The 12474-nt window shown below is 26.8% G+C and overlaps 1 pseudogene; it reads right to left on the bottom strand.

Annotated features, from left to right (window-relative positions):
- Nucleotides 1-492: 492 nt before the first annotated feature.
- Nucleotides 493-11428, bottom strand: LOC113552218 (annotated as a pseudogene).
- Between the last annotated feature and the right edge of the window lie 1046 nt (nt 11429-12474).

The following is a 12474-nucleotide window of genomic DNA, read 5'->3' as shown; positions in this document are numbered from 1 at the left end:
TATAAAATTGTATTCTCCTGTACTGTATAGCTAACTAAAAATGTGTATTTTATCTAGTCAATTTTGTATTTATTTATTTATTCTTTGTTTCTATATGTAAACACTTAATTGTGTTGTAAGTTTATTAGTTTTAATTTATAACCTTGATTATTGTATAAGAAATAAAAATATATTATAATTTGAAATACATTTGAATTTGGTGGATGAAATCTTGATTTAGTTATTATACTTAATTTTCTAACAGTTAATAGATACATTTTTTATTATAAATTAATATATAACTTAAACAACAACAATATAGCATAATTATAAATTAGTAATTTATAACTTATTTAAAATTACCGATTATAACTAGAATTATTAATGAAATTATAATATAGGTATTAGGTGTGTTTATGTATCTTTATTTTATAGCTAATAACTCAACCAAAATGGTAATATTGAAAAAATAAATAAATACTTAGAATTAATTAGAATATGTTACTTGGCACATTCAATATATGTAGATATTGGGAATATAGCATTGGAGCAACAAAAATAATTTTAGTTTATATATATTAAACTAAAGTTTTTAGCAGTGGATAGAACTGTTGAAAAGTTGATTTAACTACAATTATCGATTAAAGTCAGTTAATAGCATGACAATATATATATATATATTATATCCTATTGTACTTATATGCTACTGTATGTGTACATTGTGTATAAGGTACTAAATTTCTAAAACATCGTTATACAGACATTTGTTATGGACAATTTTTATCAGTAAAATATTTATGTTCTCTCGCCTTAAAAAACAAAAGTCAAAACTATAAACATTTCAGGGGAGAAAATTAGATAAATCATATTCACTTAGTCTGTAGCAACGGCTGTAACATTGCAGTGTGGTGTTGTTTAGTCGATTTTTGTAATAGTCGGTCTAATTCCTTTTTATTGTAGTAAAACACCAATTCTTTTGGTTTTACCCCTCTAAACACATCAACTACACTAGGTTTAAGGTTGTAAAAAAACAAAGCTTGCCCCCTGTCCGAGAAATCTTTAGTTAGCATTTCGATGACTTTAGCGGCGGTGAAGTCAGCTCCATACACATGAGAACAATCTATGACTACCGGCATATCCCGTTTAAGACTGTGTTTTGTAACCAGGTTACGGACGTAATCGGCCGATGGAAATACCAAACATCTATCCGGGGTCAGCATTAGATACTTGAAACCGGCGCGAGTCTTGTACTCTTGTATGGATATTTTGGGTCTAGCCGCGTGGTACAAAATCGAAGTTAGATTCAGCCCTATGCCAAAGAGGACGCCAATCTCTAAGGGCAAGAATAGGCATGCAAAAAAAGTGAACATCCCCGGGATCAGATCGCTTTTTTTCGAACGATATATTGGTTTAACGACCCTCACTTCTACCATGAATACCACTGCCGTTATGATAACCGCTGCCAAACAAGTTTTGGGTATGTAATAAAAGTATGGTGTCAAAAACAACAGAGCCACGATCACCAGGACCGAAGTGTATAATCCACCCAAGGGTGTTCGCACTCCACTGGCGTTATTCACAGCACTCCTGCTAAACGACCCAGAACCTGGAAAACTTTGCACGAACGAATTTCCAATGTTACACAAACCAATGGCCAATAATTCTTGGGTCGCGTCCACGGTCTTGCCGTTGGCGAACGCCTTGCAAATAGATATATTTTCCAGCAGACCAATCAGAGGCAAAACGACCACGTTTGACTTCATCGTGGACATAATTTCAAAGAAACCTATGGTCTCGTTGTCTCGCTGCATTGTGAACTGGGGTAGACGAAATTCCGGAAGACCTGCTGGAATTGTTCCGATGATCTTGTACGGCAATTTGAACGACTCGTCTTGAGCACTTATGAACATGTAGCTCATGACGGTACAGCTGATAACAATTATCGAATTTCTGATCGATCCTATTAACCAGAAACTCTTGTTTATGTATTTCTGAACGCAGCTTTGTTGTTCCGGGTCCGCGGGACCTAAACGAACTTCGGCGATGACCCGCAACACTAACAGAAATACAATGCACCCGACCCCGATGACAGTGTCACCGTAGCTAATCGTGTCGATGTCCCTATAAAGGGAACACATCATTTCCCACAGACTGGACCCGGTACCGTGGACACCGATCAGGTCTTTTATTTGGGATGCGATAATTAGCAAGGCCACGGCAGACGTGAATCCCGACGACACGGGACCAGATACGAAATCGATGATTATGCCCAGGCCACAGACTCCCATGGCCAGCTGTATGACGCCGGTGAGAAAGCATAATAGTGTGGCATACTCTGGTCCGTATCCGTGTAGTGTGCTATAAGTCATCAGCGACACAATGGCCGTCGGACCCATAGGCACGTCCTTACAGCTACCAACGAACGTGTAGATGAATGTGCCAAGAAACGAACCATAAAGACCGTATTGCGGTGGGAGACCCGCCAATCCGGCATACGCCATCGACTGTGGTATGACCGTCAAACCAACGGTCACGCCAGACATTATATCACCAAGTCCGTCTTCAATCGTGTAACATGGTAACCAGTTCAATATCGGTACCCTACGCTTCACGTTTTTCATAGCCACTGTTCTACGGAGTTTTTGCTTCATACACAAACAAATTCCCTGTACCGTTTCCACAGTGCTCGTTTTTCGACCGGAAATGATTTCTTCTACGAGTATGAAGTCATCGCTGCCTAACGAACACTTATACGTATCATCGTGACTATTCATCGAAGAATTAGTATCTCTGTCTGGCATAGCTGATTGATTTAATCAATACAATTAGTTCTGAAAAAAAAATGTAAAACAATACTTGATTTATTTTTTATTTTATATTATTTATTAATACTTGCAAAAAATCGGTTAGTGTATTAATTTATTATATAATTATAACATTCATAACTAACTTATAAGTTTTTCTTAGATATTGTAAAATGTTTTTTAGAACAATTGGTTTAAATTGCTTTATAAAAAAGTAATTTTTATTTTAAGAGTACGTCGCATCCGTATGCGTTGTCTCCATCTTACACATGTATGACATAGACAAAACGCGTTTACGCAGTCTGACTAGTCTGAGTAGAACTCGATCAATTGTGATTCTAAAGTAAATTTACTTATTATAAAATTGAAAGATGGCAATATAGAAGGCAAGACGCTGAGTTTATTTTAAAAAATTAAAATTTTGAAAAGTTCAAGGTTATTTAAAAATAATGAAATTTTTGCTAATGCTAAATGATTATAACGAACGTTATGTTGGGAATAATGAAAAAAACTCAGCGTCTTACCCTTCAAAATATTGTCACCTTTTAATTTTATAAAAAGTTTATTTACTCTAGAACCGAAATTGAGCGAGTTCTACACAGTCTGGGTAAACACGTTTTGTTTATGTCGTACGTGTGTGTAAGACGGATGAGACAACACATGCCGGTGCGACGTCCTCTTAAGCACAAAATTGGTACCTAAACTGCTGTTAAAATTTATATTTATTTGATATTAGCATTGATTATAAATACTAATTTATAATTAATGATATTAGCTATAGCTTATATTACGTAACAGTGGTATGCTAAAACAACACCCGATATTGTACAAAATACAAACGTATACAATTACCTAATACAGTAATATCTACTCGTATACAAGAAAAATATAAAAATAGTTATTTTACTTCTTTTTATACAAGAAAGTTGAAACACCATCATACAAATGATTTTATAAAACCTTGCACGGAATACTGCTGTTATTGTACTGTGTATAAAACTGTAAACTAAGAATATTATATGCATTACGAATAATACAGCGCGTGTGTACCTACAATAACATTTTATTTTTTTAATTTTTTTTTTTTTAAATTAAGTCTTAAGGTTACTGATTAAAAACCACGGTGAGTATAATATACTATAGGTATACATTAATAAATAATAGATGCCTTGTCGTTGTTAATGCATTTTTAATGTTTACCTATATATCATAGACCAGTCACCAGTGGCTTTCTACCGGTACGTCGCGACTTCTAGGGGTGTTATCCAGTGGCGTATATAGGTTTTCATTTCAAAGGAGGCTGATTATGTATTTGGATTTTTTTTTTTTGGAGAAAGGAGGGAGGAGACACACTATTTTAAATAGTTGTGTTTTTCATTTCGGAGGGGGCCCGGGCCTCCACGGTCCCCCATATATACGCCACTGGTGTTATCGGTAATTATCAACTATCAAAAGAGCTGCGTTTGCAGTAGAAACTAAAAATAAAATTGTTAAAAAAAATTGTATTATTATAATTATTTATATGAGAGCCATTTATTCGATTTAAAAATCAAAAGGAGCCGTGGATACAAAAAGTTGAAAATCGCTATCATTGACTATAGAGTAATTTAATTATTACTTTTGGTTTGTATAATTGTATTGGAACAATGACAACGACCAATGCCTTTCGGTAAAAAACAAATAATTATAATTAAAGTAATGCAAATAATAATTATTATAATATAATATGCAGATGCATGCAGTACCTACCTATCTATAGGCTATAATATTAAATACTTATATGTATGGCTATAGGTAATATATAATGCGTCATATAGTTAATAGCTAGGTGTATAAATATTTTAAATAGGAACTTAAACATTTTTAATGATTATAATAAATGATATAAGCATTTATTAAATTTAAATCTATTTGTATACGCCTAAAAGTACTAATATAATCATAATTGCTTAAAACTTGCCTAAAAATTAAAATATTATTATAAATCTAAAATTACACAAATGAAAACACAAATAATGTTCTTAGTATTCTTATTTCTTACCTTTAAATTTGATAATACGTCAATTCACTCTATTATTAAAGGATATTTACCTACTACACAAAACTATAACTACTGAACACGAATTTTCTATATCACACGTTTATAAGACGGAGATATCACACTTAAGCGTGACGTCCTCTTAATTATTTAATGATCTAAGAAAAAAGTGATTTCGAGTTTAATATACAGTATGTAAACTATTTGGAAAGTCAGTAGGTAACAGTACCTATATATACTTTGAAAAATAGTGCAGATTGCAGTTTATTTCAATGTAATATAATAATACATTATACATGACTCCAGCACGTATAAAAAAAAATTGGTGGGGGAGTAGGGGGTTACTAAATATAGCCATATGAATTGTGCCGTAACATAATAAAACAATTTTTTCCTCGTTACTCGAAAAATATTTGGGGAGGGTTAAACCCCAAAAACCCTTCCTGCATACGCCTCTGCAATCTGCATGACTCATCGCCTACCTTTTACAAAAGTCTAAAATAGACAAAAATCATAAGCCACATAATTTTTTTTTTCAAAAACTCGAAAATAACTACTTATTTTGTAGAGTTATTTATTTAAATATGAAAAAAAAAAACAACTTTGAAATTGGTTGAATTTTGAATAAATAAAAGAAACTTCAATTTCAAAAATACAGCATAATATTATAGTAAAATTGTAATGTTTTCACACTTTGATAACTAATTTTCTATTTTAATAGATTATATACAGAACACAAAACTCGTTGATATTTTATATAATATATTTTTATTTATTTTTGTAACAAATAAATACCATTTCTACATAATAAGGAATAGTAAATTTCATTTTATTAAATTAATAAAATGAAATAAAATAAAAATGAAGTCTACCTAATGTTAAATTAAGTTATTTACGCACCTGCATTGTGCACTGATAGAATTTTAACATAATAGGTAGGTAGGTAACATTAATGACACATATCACATTTACTAAATCAATAACCTCACTAAAGTATTATTAATATTTTTATCAATATTATTATTTAGGTATTTTTAAAAATTGCATGTTAGGCCAATTATAATTTAAATATAAAATATTTAAACTTTTTTTTTTCAGATAAGACTATTTGATTTAGACCAAAATAGAGTTAAAATTAACTTAGATATAATTAGCAGTGTATACTGTATAATGAATATATTGAACAATATCATAAAAATAAATATTAAATATATTTTCAATGAGTAGGTACTGTACTTTAGTACTTACCTATTATTTATTACAGTTTGAATACCTAGCATTATGGTTACCAAAACTAAACAATTTTACCATAATATGTTTCTTTTTTTTTTAAATAGAAGTTCCTTTTGTTCATTCAAAGTTCAACCGATTTTAAAATTGTTTTTTCTCCATCATACAAATAAAAAACTCTACAAAATGATTATTTTCAAATTATCATCAAAAACGTTTTGAAAAAAAAAATTTATTGGATTTTGACTTTTTTTATTTTAGAGCATTGTAAAGGTAGATTTTTAATCATATTAAATAACATTGAAAAAACTGCAGAACTACAATATCTACATTATATTTCGAATTACAGCTACTGACGTTACAATGAATTTACATACATACTGTATAGAATACAGATTTTGTAGAATTATTGTTGTACCTTCATTTATTTTTATCTAAATGGCCAATACTCAATGAATTTTTAGTTACAAATCACACCAAAAATTCAGTAATCAGAAGCCTGCTAAGACTTTCTATACATAATATATTTTTTCATATTGTTGTATTAAAACTTATATTATTTGCGTACAACACATCAACACTAACAAACAATTCAACGATTACAAAGATTTGAAGCCTATACACAGGTACTAATTTCATGCGTATGCAACAATAGTAAAGAACAAAAGAATTAACAAAAATAAAACTATTAAATAATAATATATATTATATATATAACTATTAGTTTGAATACAATGAAAACAATGTACAGTCATGACATGTTTGGTACATGTATAGGTACATCATCACTATTACAATATATTCATCTTTCAGCAATAATTAAAATTAGTAGATATATAAATCCTATGTCATCGGTGTAGGTGTGTACATGTTGTATGTAGAATGTTAGTTGTATTTGCAAATTGTGACAATTAGGTTATATATATATATAAATTACTTACTTAGGAAATATACACTAGACAATTTTAAACTTTTATTTTATTAAAATAATACACTAAATTATATTTATATTCATATATTAAATTAATATAGAAATTTTAAAATAATAAAAAAATAATGACTATATCATTTTAAATGTATTTTATGCATAATATATTTGAGTAACATTCAAATTATGAACTTAAAAAAAACAGCTTGGGTACCTACTTAAAAAATAACGTACGATATCTACATACTACTTGTGTCCCCTAAAAGATATATTTTACATATATTAAATTCAACTAGTAACTTGCGTCCAAAAACTTGGATATATATTTTTTCTACCAGCTATAATACTTACAATGTATAATCAGATAACCTAAGTCACATCACACTCACACTCCTAACTCCTAAGATATGACACATGTTACCGGTTTAATAAACTGATCCAATTTACGATTATAACTAACGATAAAAGATTTACAGCATTCACGGACTTAATAATTAAGATTGAAGATAATTATATGTTGATTTGTTAGCGTGATAAAATAAAACACGCACCGTGTGATTGTCGTCCAAAATAATTTATCATCCCAACACAACACTGAATGCTTTGAAAAATCAATACCTACTTGTCCTACCCAATATCTGATTTTATAGATAGATACCTGATATAATAGTGTTATACGATATGGTGTATATTATGATTAAGGAGATTAACATAAAGTTTTTTTATTAAGTGCTATAAATTGCTTATAAAAACATCAAAGAACATCATTTTATGTAAACTATGTTCGTAAAGTGGTATTTCAACAATTGGAAAAAAAAGTTTCTGGATATTCGATATCTTGTTCGTTAATTTTGAACCTTTGATTCATTAAGTCGTTATGAACTGTATGGACAGAAGTAGCAACAAAAGATTGTCATTTTCATTTGGGACAGTCATCGTGTTATGTACAAATTAACATCCGTTAAAATTAAATGTTTATTGTTTATCATACCAAATATTTGGTATAATAAACATTTAATTTTAAAACAAGTAAATTTACTAGCTAATGAAGTTTTAGTTGACAAATTAATAAAAATTAAGAATTAAATAGTTAGATTTATTTTTTAAACTTTTACTCTAGAATGCCATTTTTACATCCAGAAATGGCAAGTAATATATAGTTTATTACAATCATTCTAGTAGAATATTTAAAATTTAATTATATCTACTTTCCTTTATTTCAACATATACAATATGTTATAGTAAAAAGTTTATTCTTTAACATTGGTTTTTTATCAGTGTCTAGAACCTTGAGAAAATGTCACAAAATTACGAAAAAAAGAAGTGTTCAAAATAAAAGTATTAAATAATTATATATTAATTGCAATTGACTAATAAATATTATTAAAAAATCTGAAAACAATAAAACACTTTAAACCAGAACATGTTTTTTTTTATTTAAAAATAAAAGTAAACAACAACAACATGCATTTTTGAGATGATTCCTTCTATGGCTTATTTTGTACCCAATTATTTATTTCTATGATAATAATAAATGGTTGAGAACCTGGGTTGAGAATTTAACTTAAATGAAATCGTAGACAATTAAAAATTGTATTAAGATTAATAATTTTAAATAAATTATATAACTTAATAATTACAACATTTTTAATAAAATACTATTACTAATACAATATTATTTAAAAACCAATATTGAAAAACTATGGAAGTTATTCTACTATACTAGGTGTCACTTGACTGTCAAGTGTACCTTATAATTGAGTATAGATCTCAGTAACATATTTTCAATTTGAATTAAATAAATAAAATTAAAAAATCATTGTATTCGATAAATGACTTTAGGAGACTGGTGTATGCGCTATTATAAGCATTTATGTTTAAATATAATTTATGTTATATTATACTTTATAATTTAAATTCATAATTTTCTATACATGGTTTAATTTTCAAATAATTCGGCTTCATTTGAGCTATTTATAAACATTTAAAAATTATGAGTGAGCGGAGATGGTCTATTAACCTATATTTAAAAAAAATATATTTCTATTTTTCTAATACTTATCACTTTATCGGTAATAATAATTTGAACAAATGTTTGCCAAAAATAAATCTTACATACTATATAATATTATTTCATATAATAATATAAGTAGCTGTAAATTATAAATCAAAACGGTCTACAACGATGTGAATAGGACATAGGTTCATCTAGTTATAAAATAACATGTCCTGACGCACGTCTTACTGATTCATCATCGCCTAGATCCAGAACCACTAAAGCTATGAGTATGAAATTTGGTCTTTAATTCTGCTTTATGATGTAGACAATTTTAATGTCTTTAAATAGATAATGAATATTTTAAAAATGTTATCATATCTTTAAAACGCAAGCACAAATATTTGTTGAAAAATTCAAATCTCAACGGTTATTCATTTGTGAATTACGTAAAAAAATTTGTCAACTATAATACAGAATAACGATATTAACGAATAAGTGTAATAATTTTGTTTTTTTTTTTTGAAAAGTTTACTGTGGACTTTCTACCTTTGACAAAATAAAACCAAATTCAAGTATTAAATTTATTACTAGAAACCTATCATAAATTTAAGATTGGAACTTTTTTGCTACTAAAAAAAGCTTCAGATACAAACAAAAAAAAAGCAAATAATTGTAAAATATCATGTTCAAAACATTTTAATTATCGAACAGCAAAGTTATTTTTTCTAGTAAATTGAAATTGAAACCAATTAAAATAAAATTTTACTTATTTGTTGCATTGGTATTTTAATATGATTTATCCTAAGTAGATAATTACAATTTACTTGTCCCATTTATGAAATATACACATAATAGGTACCTGGTACCTATATAGATGCGTACTTCATACTTATACATATATTTACCAACAGGCAATAGTTATTACTTTCTAGATATACAATGATTTACTTTCTCGATACGAATCTACATTTAATGAAAAGCTCACTGCCCAGATACTGCATACAATATACAATATAGACACATAAATGAAAATCATTAAAATTTACCTGTACACCAACAAACAATTATATATTTACTCTCGCCTAATAAAAAATAAAAATAATCATATTCAAATAGTATTTGCATGTTCAATACAGATATTGTTAACACATTAACAACGTGTAATAGTCTTACATAAAATACCAAAATGTTCATTATTATAATATCATGTATAGACTTTAATATTATTATAGTGTATTCATTTATTTATAAAAAATTACTTTAAAAAGATTCTTATCTTGTTTATTCTTTTTTTGTTCAGATTAACTGCACAAAAACCTAATGTTGAATATATTTTGTATTTTACTGTTTCAAAGAAAAATTATTTAAAAAAAATATATACTAGATAAAATACTATTAATACATATAGGCAATATACCAAGTTCGATTAAAGAAAAGAAAAGAATTATAATTATTTATAATTTATAAGTTAAACAGGATCAAGTTAAGTAAAATATATATTTAAATTAGACTATATTACATTTTTTTTAAATTTCTATAAACATTATACTAATATATTATTATGTTTCAATTTTAGTATCACTATTCCTAAATATACTCGTATGTATAATAAATTATAATAAATTATAAGCTATCGGAATCAACTTATTAACATATTTAATATTTAAATACTTCAAGCAGTCCCACGAAATGTCAAAATATATGTGAACTTGTAAAAATTAAACTTGTTTAAATTGTTTTATCTGAGTATTTAATTTTTTCTCAGAGTAGATAGCATTATAGCAATAAAAAACTTCGATAAACATACGTGTATATTATGTATTATTATGTTCATTTATAATTTTGTTTTCTAGTAAAACAAATTATGTTTTTAAATTGTATTTAAATTAACTAAAAGATAAAACACGTTAAGGCATAGTGTAAACGACACAACTATAAACAATTTTAACATACTGTATTCATAAATTAACTTATAGTTATAATATATATATTATACATAAATAATAATTTATTTATTTTAATTTATTTTTACAGCATAATAATAATATAATAAATTAATATAATAGCTTTATAAAATTTAAATTATCCAACTTAAAAGTCCAACAATGTGCTTTGTAGTATACCTATTTTATTTTTACCAAACCACTATGCCATCCTATATAATGAGGACAATCCTCAATATTTTTAAAAATTTTATGTAATGAATCATAATTATTATGATTTATTACATACTTATAGAAAAATTTAATTTAAAATTGAATAAAAAAATATATATAGTATACGTATAATACCTATAGTATGTAAATACTAAAATAACTAAAATTTACTCAAGTTTATTATCGTGAAAAAAAATAAAGATTAAAATACAATAAATAAATAAATAAATTACCTGTACAATAAGCTCCGATAGTGTAATTATAAGGTATGTAACTGAAAATTTAGCGACGTGTCCATTCAAGCGTCTTCTCTAAACGTCTTCTGCGTGTACTTTTTTCATCCGACGAACATCAAGCTACTCTCCCCTCCAGTTTATATATGATAGGGATCCGCCAAGTCCAGTGTGACTAGGTCGGAGATATAACCTATAGCAATTAAATAACTTAATTTAGCCACTAAAAGTGACATTATTATAATAGCTTCCATTTTATTTTAATGTATACATTTTACCTCCCATGAATTGTTTACAACAATTTTACTAAGAAAATGTTACAAGGAATTTAAATAAATAAGATGAACTTAAAATAATCTAATACAATTCATTAAAAATAAAAATAAAACATGATCAGTTTTTAATATATAATTTTTGCTTTTAAAAAATATTAGACATTAATATTATTGCATCTTCCACCTTATCTTCAACTTTCACTTATTGTCCAATTTTAAGTCCTTAATCATATCCTTCAAAATCTATCATACATACTCATCTTAATTAAAAAATATTATACTTTCCTACATTATTTTTTTTAAATACACTGGTCATATATATTTTGTTGTATATAATTAGTATTTTCAAAATTATTACTTTTAAATACAATATTAAAATTTCCAAAATTAATTGTCAAACTATACATAAGTAAAATAAAATCTTTAAGAAAAATGTTTAAGTTCTTTTTTAAACATTAAGTATTAGTTATGTCAATATTTAATAGTATTAAATCATATTACAATTAAAAATTTGAAATAAAAATTAAATAATTTTTAATTTAATTTTTAGCCTCGTAAATTACCTAATAATCCTTTTATTAGATATAATTTAATAATAAAATACATGGATACGTATTAAGTAACGTTATTGATGTATATTTGTGTACCTATTCCGTTAACTTACAAATATTTTAGATTTTTATTTTCAGAATTCTCAGTTTTCATTTATTAAACCAAATATTATTTTGTTGCAAATTGTTTTTATATTTCGAAAAATGTATAATATTTATAAATATTAAATAGCAAGGAAAGTTTTATAAATACAATTATAAAAATAACGTTTTAACAAAAT

The sequence above is a fragment of the Rhopalosiphum maidis genome, chromosome 2 (assembly GCF_003676215.2).
Source record: "Rhopalosiphum maidis isolate BTI-1 chromosome 2, ASM367621v3, whole genome shotgun sequence".
NCBI lineage: Eukaryota > Metazoa > Arthropoda > Insecta > Hemiptera > Aphididae > Rhopalosiphum > Rhopalosiphum maidis.
The sequence above is the reverse complement of the archived record's forward strand: the minus strand, read 5'-3'. Positions and strand labels throughout refer to the sequence as shown.